Genomic DNA, 11118 nt, shown 5'->3' on the forward strand with positions numbered 1-11118 from the left:
GTTATATTTAAAAATTATTTATTTGGTTTCATAATAAATGATATTTTTAAATTTGAATAATTTATTAATTAGTTTGTACTTATTTATTAAAAAAAGAATATTAATATAATAAATAAAAAATAATTAAAAAATATTATTTAAAGAATAATACGGACAAATAAATCCCTAACCAATTTAAATTTAGAGACAACTAGGTCCCTGTCCATTTTTTAACCTGACACATCAGCAATTTTCGTCAAGTTTTCACCGAAAAACTGACAAAAGGACCGGATTGGCAGACGGAGTATAGGGTCAGGGACCGTAATGGAACGTGTTTTTGGTTAAGGATCGTCTTGTCATTTTGGGAAATGGACAGGGACCGGATTGGTACTTTACTCCCAAATAAATTACAAGGCTTGGGGCAGTAATGGTTTCATTATGCTCGAGAAAAACATGTGATCTATCAAACAACCACAACAACAATAACAATAAAATTTATAATACCAAAAAAAAAAAACAATAAAATTTAATTATTTTATTAACCTTTATAATTTGATCAAATTTTTAATTAAATTTTTAAATTTAAAAAATTATAATTAAATTTTCACAATTAAATCTTTATTAATTGTTATTTAAAGATTAAATTACATCACTAATCTTTATATTTTTACTAAAATTATAAATTAGTCCCTACATTTTAAAGTTTATAATTAGATTCTTATACAAAATATAATTTTGTAAGGGTAAAGTATATTTTTTGTCCCTGAAGTTTATTAAAAGTTTCAAAATTACCCCTAAGTTTCAATTTGTTTCAATTTTATCCCAAAAGTTTTCGATTTGCATCAATTTTATCCTTTAAGTTGACGCCGTTTAAATTACTCACAGACGTTAGTGATATGGCAAAGTATAGTGTGTGATGTGGCAAGAAATGTGAAACCCCCAAAATACCCATGGCTGAGTTATACCAAGTAAACCAATTGGCATCCTTTTTCAAACATAACCCGTTTGTCTTCCCTTTGCCAGTAAGGAACATCGCCAGAGAAACAGAGTCACAGGAGGAAGGTTGGTGGGTGGTTAGACGTCGCACCGTCAACTACAGTCCGCCACAGCGACGTGCAGGACGGCGCATGTTGTGACGCCGTCGAGACTGAGGGAGGAGTTTGGGATAGTATTCAGTTATCAACCATTCAAACGTGGATAGCGCCATTCTGATTAAGGTTTCTGACGAGGTAGGCCACCATTCTAGTCAATTTTGCTACTGCATGTCTGAACGGTTAGGATTTAGGGTTTTTTTTTAATCACTGTTGATTGCTGTTAGGATTCTATTGCATTGAGGGATTGAGGGATAGCCCAAACTGAGCACCCCGATACAACAGTTGACTTAAGTCCACGATTTCATAGGATTTATATTTGCTTAAAGGCTTGCAAGGAGAGTTTCATGAAGTGTAGGCCTATGATAGGGCTTGATGGTTGCTTTTTGAAGACACTATATGGAGGATGGCTATTGGTTGCTTTGGGGTGGGATCCGAATGACCAGATGCTACCTATAGCATATGCGGTCGTGGAGGCTGAAACAAAAGATTCATGGACGTGGTTCCTCTCAAACCTAATTGATGATATAGGAGCGGATAAATTATTACGTAGCACGTTCATGTCTGACCAACAAAAGGTAATTTACTAACCTGTATTTTAGTGTAATTAAGATTTTGCACTATATTTTTATGTCTAGTTATAATTAGTTAATGTTAATGTTCTTGTAATCTTCCTTTATAATTAGCACGTTCATGGCTTCTGCACTATATGTTATTGTTCTTGTAATGTTCTTTTATAATTAGCACGTTCATGGCTTCTGCATTATATGTTATTGTTCTTATAATTAGCTAGTCATGTGGCTTATGCACTATATGTAATGTTCTTTTATAATTAGTTAGTAATTGTTATACCTATATGTTAATGTTCTTGTAATTGACTTTTATAATTAATTATAAATTGCTGTGAATTAGCTAGTCATGTAGCTTCTGCACTATATGTTAATGTAATTGTAATGTTCTTTTATAATTAGTTAGTAATTGTTGTACCTATATGTTAATGTTCTTGTAATTGACTTTTATAATTAGTTATAAATTGCTGTGAATTAGCTAGTCATGTGGCTTCTGCACTATATGTTAATGTAATTGTAATGTTCTTTTATAATTAGTTATAAATTGCTGTACCTATATGTTAATGTTCTTATAATGTTCTTTTATAATTAGTTATAAATTGCTGTGAACTAGTTAGTCATGTGGCTTCTGCACTATATCTTGCTGTTCTTGTAATGTTCAACATATAATTAGTTATATGTTGCTGTTATAAATTGCTGTGAATTAGCTAGTCATGTGGAGAGCTGCACTATATGTTAATGTTCTTGTAATGTTCTTTTATAATTAGCACGTTCATGGCTTCTGCACTATATGTTATTGTTCTTGTAATGTTCTTTTATAATTAGCACGTTCATGGCTTCTGCACTATATGTTATTGTTCTACTGTTTACCTCTTTATAACTGTAACTTGTTGTTGTTTTTTGTTCATGTCCATCATAGGAAACAACTGCTGCCCCATCCTCAGCATCGCCAGCCCAAAACAATAATGCTGGAACTGCTACAACATCACCAGTCCAGCACAGCACTGCAAGGAATGCTGGATCTACTGGCTCAGTGCATAAGAGTACCAGGTTGGCCAGTGTTGCAGCAAGGCCTAATACCCAACCAAATGCACACAAAAAATTTCAGCCACCAAGACCAACTAGAATTCTTAGGAGCAACTCTACTTCAACTGCACAGGGACAACCCTCATCACAAGGGAGTCAGACTCAGAGTGCTCTCACAGGGTCTTAGTTGTGTCACATCTTGTGTTTGGTGTTTATTTTGGAAGATTGAAAAATGTTGGCATTTTGTATTATGACTTATGACTTATGACTCCAATTCTTCCTTTGTTGCTGAATTATTTTGCTTAGGACTTATGTAATTAAGTTTTTACTTTGGTTATGACTTATGTTAACTAGAGATTATGTTGATTAACAACTTATGTTATTTTGATAATGACTAATGTGATGTATTCCTTCATGCAAATTTATTTTAGTGCACTGTTGAAATTATCCCTCATTACTTGAGTTTGTCTCTGCCACAACAGGTTCTTAATGCCAATTTTAGTGCCAAACTATTTTAATCCGTTCAGGGATATTTTTGAAACATAAATTAAACTTCAAGGACAACTATATTAACAAGTTTTCGAGTTGAGTACATTTTTGTAACTGATTACAACCAGTCAATCTATTCTTACTTCTGCTAATTTCAGCTATCCCAAACGCATTAATACCCTAATCTCAAATGGGTTCCATTCTTCACCCACAAATAAACCATTAAAATCACCATAAACCAACCCAACACACCAAAAATAACAGCCACCAACAGTTTGCATTTAGCATAAACTAATTTAGTCTTCAAGGTGGAAATCTTCATCTTCAACCTTGCAACCTCAGCTTCTTCTGTCTCTGCAACTCCATCTGCCCAGGAAAAAAATGTGCACTCCTTCCCAATCTGCAACATAAACAAAAAAAAAAGAACTTGAAGAAACTCATGAAGACATCAAAATTAAAAGCACTCAAAACTAACATCAAAGTATACACAGCCCCAAAATCTCCGGCCGGGATTTTCTGGTGTCTTCGACCATCTCAGTACAGGGGGTTCACCACAGTTGCATATAAGCGTTCGTCGTCTCCGATTGCTTTTTTGTGATGATACCGAGCCTTGGGAAGCCATTCGTTAGGGTTCTTATTCTTACACACAGTGAAGAAGATGAAGAGGAAGACGTAAATGAAGAAGTTAATTTTAGGGTTTGAGGTTGTGATTTTTAGCCATATCATTTTTGTAATATAAATTTTTAAACAAAAAATTAAAAATTATTTTAAAAAACGTTTTAGAAATGACTCACACACATAATTGCCACATAGAACTCCTTTATTGCCACGTCACTAACGTCTGTTAGTGATTTCAACGCTGTTAACGTTCAGGGATAAAATTGATGCAAATCGAAAACTTTTGGGATAACATTGAAACAAATTGAAACTTAGGGGTAATTTTGAAACTTTTAGTAAACTTCAGGGACAAAAAGTATACTTTACCCATTTTGTAATTAGGTCATCAATAACATTTTATAGTAAAAAAAACGCACATTTATCATAATATCTTCTTCTTTCTCTTTTCTCTTTTTTCCTTCTTTTCTCTTCAGTGTGTTTGTTCTTTTTTTTTAACAATAATACGACTTTAACAACAACATAATATCTTCTTCTTTCTGTTTTCTCTTTTTTCCTTCTTTTCTCTTCAGTGTGTTTGTTCTTTTTCTTTAACAATAATACGACTTTAACAACAACAATGCCGAAATCATTGCTGATGATCAAATTCATTAACACACAGTAAAAACCAAAATTAACGGTAATTATACAAACTACCACGATAATATATACTATTATCATGAATGAACAAAATTCAACTCATCCCAATTATATTTAAATTAGGAAAAGTATATGGAACCAAAAGGTTACCAACCAAAAACTAAACAAAATCACATTAATTTATATTAATAATTAATTAATTTTAAATTTTTTAAATTCAAAATTTAAAAAATTTAAAAGATTAAGTAAACCTAATTAAAACCTATAAAAACGTTCCTCTTCTCTCTCACATTAACCTAACCACAACCTGCTTGTAACCAAAGAAGGATCTCTTCTTCGCCGGCCTTCACTATCCGGGCCCTCCTTTCGAATCAACCTCCACCTCTAATATTTCTGGCACCGTCCTTTTCATCTCTCTACACATCTTCGTCACCTCCACTAGCTCCTTCAATCGGAAGCAATTACAGAGACCGCATCTTTTGCGTGAAATTTCCTGCACCCCCAGAAGTACCGCCGGTAGGCTCTTCCCCTACTGGTAGCTCGATCTTAATATCCACTCCTTCATCCATTTTTTATCCCCTTCGATTTTTGCTGGTACTTCATCATTTTTTTTTCTTTTTTTACAGCAACCGATGATCCAATCATAAAATTGGTTTATTGTCATACTCTCTCATGAACATAGTGATCCGCTTTACTGAAAAAAGACTTGTTTGTTGGAAATTGTCGGTTGGTTGATCCCGAAATGCATGGGAGAAAGAAAGCATTTTTATCGATCTTGAACAACGATAGACTTGATGATTAAAGAGACTGTAAACTACACATTTGATTTTAGTCAAAAGGAGTTCTTGAACAATTACAAAAATATAAAAAAATATTCATTTAATATGAAAAAAAAGCTATCCTAATACTTAACAAAAGAAATATCCAATTATATTTTAGTAAAAATAATTAAATATCTATAAAATTTAAAAAAAATTATGAAATTTTTAAAGAAATAGAGACATTCACATTTGTAATACAAAAAAATTTAAAAAATATATAAAAGAACATCCATTTAGTATAAAAAAGAAACATTCTGATACTTAACAGAAGAAACATCCATGTATATTAACTCGTAGAGATTTTGGATTCACCCAAAAATATTTGGCTGATTTTTGGCTAATACCCTTTTGGTTCCCTAGCATTGCTCTTTAAATTATCAATATATAAAATCTTTCCCTCATCATAAACAAAATCCTTCTCTCTAACAACTCAATCTTACTAATCAAATCCCTCGTAGTATGCCTCTGAATTCTACCCATAGGCACATACCGATCCAAGAACTCACGATCTATCAGCGTCTTTCTCTCCACCGCTCCAATACCATCACCGCCATCAACCTCAAACGCACCGTTTTGGAACGCATGAAGCTCTTCATCCTCTTCCCTTCCCATAACGTCTCCAACGCCTCCCCGCCCTTCGCCATCCAGATCCTGTCAGGGACCATCCTAACCCTCTTGCCCTCGCAAACCAAGCTCCGTAGCGTTTCACTTTATTAGCACCAAAACCACTCGGGTCCTTGGAGGACCAGGACACGGCGTGTGAAGCAGTTTTTGAAATTAATGGTGGTAGTGCAAGAAACACACGTCATTTTGACAGAATCAAAGACTCTCATTGGTGTAGGGACTGAAGGTTGTGGTAGGCTTAGAGAAGGGGGGTTGAATCTATGCCTTCCTTTTAAGTAGCTGTTATTACCCTTTTAAACAAATTTGCAATTCTGATTCTGTTTGGACTCAGCAGCGGAAATTTATGAGACAATTTATTTTTGTCTCATGAATATCAGAAAACAGAACACAGCAGAGAAGAGAAAAGCTAACACCAGCATGTATCCTGGTTCGGTTGCCTTGTGCTATGCAACCTACATCCAGTCTCCTCCACAACTATGGAAGAATTTCACTATAGTTAACAGTATTACATACACTAATAACACAGGATTGACCCAATCCTTTCACACTCAAGTTCTAACCTAACTTGACATTGGCTATGCTAATACCTAACTATTCACTCTTAGTGCTAACTCAACTAAGAAAGGGATACCTCACAGGTACAAGATACAAGACATAAACACACCTAAAGAAATCAGAAAATAACTCTAGGCTTTTCTCTTAAGTGTATCACTCAACCTTTTTCCACTCATGGCTTTTACTTGAGCTTTCTCACAATGCCTTTTCTCTCAAGAAATTACAGAAAGATAAACTTAGAAAAGTACATTACAATCAGTAAAACATGAAGGAGATTGACTTCATCAGCAGCCTCTTTGCTATGCGAAAAACCAGATTAGCAAGCCTCTGAATCAGTTCTTCATACTGGCGGAATGCACCTTTGATTAGGTTACACTGTCCAGTTAGTTGAACTTCTTCAAAGAGCTCTCTTCAGAACAAAACCTCTATTCACTGGTTTTCTCTCCTTAGTTTATGAATGAACAGCAAACCTCTTTTATCTCCTTGCATGTTCCTTGGTTCTTCTTCCAAGGTCAACACCTTGAGCCTTGAGCTTCACCAACCCACAAGCTCACTTTTTCTTCTCAAACATCAAAATAGGATCTTTGCTTCTGACTTCTCCAACTTGACCGAAAGCCATGTGGGAGTAACTGAAATTGTCTTCCAATGGTCAACCAAATCTGAACCATAGAGATGCAACTTGGTCCCCAAGAATCTCTTGTGACCGTGGATTTGTAGCAGTGAAGAACAGAGATCAACTTTTTCTTGAATGCCATTTTCGGATAGAGCAGAGAGTTGGGAAGAAGGGATGAAGATCTAATTGCATGCAAGATGAGATGGATTACCTTTCTTAAGCTTGATTTGGTTTGGATTTTCTGTTTTAGCTTCTGTGCTTATGTGCTTCAACTCTCTCTCTCTCTCTCTTGCTTCTTTGGTTACTAGCTTAGGGAAGAAGCTCTTTCTCTCTTTCTCTTTCTTACTTTTCTGATGCCATGATTTGACTTGATTAGAGAGGAGAGGAACGTTGCTTTTGGTTAAGCAAAAGAGGGGGATTTGCATTTCTAAAACCAGATCGGGCTGGGATCGGGTATTGGTATGCTTGGCCCGATTTAATTTCTTTGGCTTCTTTCTTTGCTTTTGTTTGGGCTCTTTATTTTGCTTTCAGCCCAATACTCTTTGCTGATTGCTTTTTATTCCATTTGGGCTATTAATATTTGGCCTGCAACAATAAACAATTAGTTAATAAGTAAATATAATTAATCAACACTAATTATTTATTTTACTCAAAAATAATGTTTGTCATCACTAATTAATTTGGTTAATTTCTTAACTCAACATTCTCCCCCTTGATGACAAACATGATTTAAGCAATAATCAAAAGGAAATGAGTTTGAGTCAGGTTTAGAAAACTCCCTTTGATTTTTGTCTTTTGCTTTTATGTCGCTCCCCCTTTCCTTTTCATGGTTAGCTCCCCCTGAATTTGTGCTTTCCTCTTTGTTCCTATTTTTCTTTGATCTTAAAGAGAGCACAATAAAGAGCTAAAATACATTAATCTTGGTTAAGGGATATCAGATAAGCAACATCACATAATCAGCCCAACATCAAGCTATTACCATCAGCAAACAGATTCAGCATGTGAAAACAAGTATTAATGCAGCAAAAAACCAAAAGAAGTACTAGGATCTACTATCCTATCCTATTGCTATTACTCCCCCTTTTGTCATCAAGGGTGGATAATAAACGAAATCAACAAAAACAAAGTCTTGTATCCTGCAGAAAAGAGTTAGAGCACAGTTTAAAGTACTAACTAAGCTGTCTGAAGTGCATCAATATTAAGAGTTATTACAGTCATCCAAAATGAAATAGTTCAAAAGTAGCAAAAGAGACATAAATTATGAGACAAAAAGAGAGCAGTAGCAGCAGTTTTCATGAGACAAATCTAGGCATCAGAACCATTCCCCTCCGAAGCAGCTTCCTCTTCAACATCCGTGGCTATGTCTTCATCATTTTGAAGGTTGTCAATGAAGGTCATCAGTACAACCACCCTATCCCTTGATTTCTTCAGGAAGTTTTCGTGCTTGCTAGCCAGCTTCCTTTTCTCTTTGCTCAATTCAATCAAGTGATTCGATTGGGAGACAAACTCTTGAGCAACATCCCTGACCACATTCAGCAGAGTGGATTTCTTCCCAGTGGAGATGGAAGTACCCTAAGTGGAAGGAGCAGTAGAATCCTCAGGGACAAAGTCCTCATCTTCATCATCTAGGACGACTCTTTCAGATCTAGTGGGTCCTTTGTTCTGTTTCACTGAACCACCCCCCTTTAGGTATGAATGTCTATTTTCATATTTCTCATTGGTCAAGTCAACACCAAAATACTCAAAAATGCAAGTTAGAAACATGCCATAAGGGAGTGCTTTGTCCTTTTCACTCCTAACAGAGTCAAACATATATCTAACCATCAAGTATGCAAATGAAATTTTAGTTTTGGTGAGAAGGGCATATAAAACGAGAGTATCAGTGTAGGAAACCCTTTGATATGAGCCGCTTTGAGGCAGAATAATATGATTGACCATTCGGTGCAATTGAGCACGCTCATATCTTAGGGCTTTGTGAGTGGGTGTAATACCATCAATTAGAGAAACATGTTCACAGATGTGAGCCAATGCATCATGATAAGAAATTTCAACACCTTCATCCCACTTAACCGAAGTGTAGGCACAAGGCCCAACATCAGTATACTTCAAGGCATCACTGATAGTTTCATTATTTAGAAATATGTCTCGGCCCTTAACATACGAATGCACACTTCCTTCATGGTAAGTCATGTTTGCATAAAATTCTTTGACCAACTTAGGATATACAGGTTTTTTGATTTTGAAAAGGTGATTCCAGTCTAAAAATTCCAAATTTTCAACAAAAGGAAAACCTTTCTTTTTCAAATCAGGTAAATCAGCCAGAAAAGATGGACACAGAGTACGATACTGAATAACTCCCTCATAGAAATCGTGGTTCATGGCAAATTTGAAACGATGGGGGTTAAAGTCTGAGTGAGATGTCATATAGTGTGATTTGTGAGCAAAAGGATCAATGTCTGGTTCTCTAACAGATGTGAGAGGAACTCGAGTTTTACCTCTTTGAGAACGTGATGGAACAGACCTAGACTTTGGTTATGTGGACTCAGGTAGAGGTTCTGGTGCTGCAGGTCGCTTCCCTTTGGATGAACTCGGTTTCGATGATCCTGGCTTTGATGGTGTGACTTTCGGTGGTGGCGTCGGCTTGGCAGAGGCAGGGAACCTTGGAGTGTTCTTGGTCCGAGCCATGGGGTCACAGTGAGAGAAGGAGAGGTAGGAGGAGACAGAGAAGGGGTAAAGGTTCGGTCTTGAGAGCGAGTGGTAGGCTTTGTGGATAGCTTGTAAATCTTTTCACGAGGAGGCCTTTTAGGAATGGTTTTCTTCCTTATTTGGTTAGTTTCAGTCTTTTGAGGGAAAAGAAGCAGTAAAGTGAGTGGGAAGAAACCGAAGAGTGTGTGGAGAAGTTATGGAGGGAAGAGAGGGAGTGTTGGTAACCGTACCCAAAAAGTAGATTTCTAAAACCATGCAACTGCATCACCATTTGAAAAGACTTGAAAAGACATGACCTCATTCAAGAAAGATTTTATTTGATTTTAAAAATTAAGAAATTAATTTTAAAAATTTGAAAAACAACACAATTAACCTGAAACACTCTTTGGGCCAAAATTAAATCCACTTGAAAACCTTTTGGGCCACAAAACATTTAGTGAAAGCCTTTTATGAAACACACAAGTCATCAAAAACTAACAAACAAGATTGTAACATTCATATTTGAGCCTTGAGGTGATATGAAATTAATGAAACATATTTGGACCACTCTTGATCTGAATATTGAGGTTGGCCCAGATTGAGGTTCATTTGAAACAAGCCCAGAACACGCTGACTTGATGGAAATGTTCATCACCTGCCCAGAATTGGCTCATGCCTGTTTATGAGACAAAAAACTCCAGCAAATACATCAGCATTTTTCAAATAAGGAATCATAACTCAAAATTCCTAGACAAGTCCTAAGCATGCAGAATCTATCCTCAGCTAATGGTTTTGTGAAAAAATCTGCTAATTGCTCCTCTGATTTAACAAATTGAATACTAATATCCCCTTTTTGGACATGTTCTCTTATTGAGTGAAATTTCACCTCAATATGTTTAGTCCTAGAGTGCAAAACTGGATTTTTAGAAATATTAATGGCACTCATATTATCACACAGCAGGGGTATATTTTCAGCATTTAATTTGTAATCAGCAAGCTGCGTTTTTAACCATAAAAGCTGAGAACAACAAGAAGAAGCAGCTATATACTCAGCCTCTGCAGTGGAAAGGGCCACTGTTGGTTGCTTCTTACTTGACCATACATTTAAGGACTTCCCAAGGAAGCAACATAAACCAGAAGTGCTCCTTCTATCAACTCTATCACCAGCAAAATCTGCATCACAATAACCAACTGCAGAAAGATCATCAATCTTAGGATACCAAAGACCAAAATTGGATGTGCCATGAACATATCTAATGATTCTTTTAACTGCAGAAAGATGTGACTCTTTTGGTTTGGATTGGAACCTAGAACACAATCCAACACTTTGCACAATATCGGGTCTAGAGAAAGTTAAGTACATAAGAGAACCAATCATTCCTCTATACCTAGTCTCATCAACATCTTTCTCA

The sequence above is a fragment of the Arachis ipaensis genome, chromosome B05 (assembly GCF_000816755.2).
Source record: "Arachis ipaensis cultivar K30076 chromosome B05, Araip1.1, whole genome shotgun sequence".
NCBI classification, from domain to species: Eukaryota; Viridiplantae; Streptophyta; class Magnoliopsida; order Fabales; family Fabaceae; genus Arachis; species Arachis ipaensis.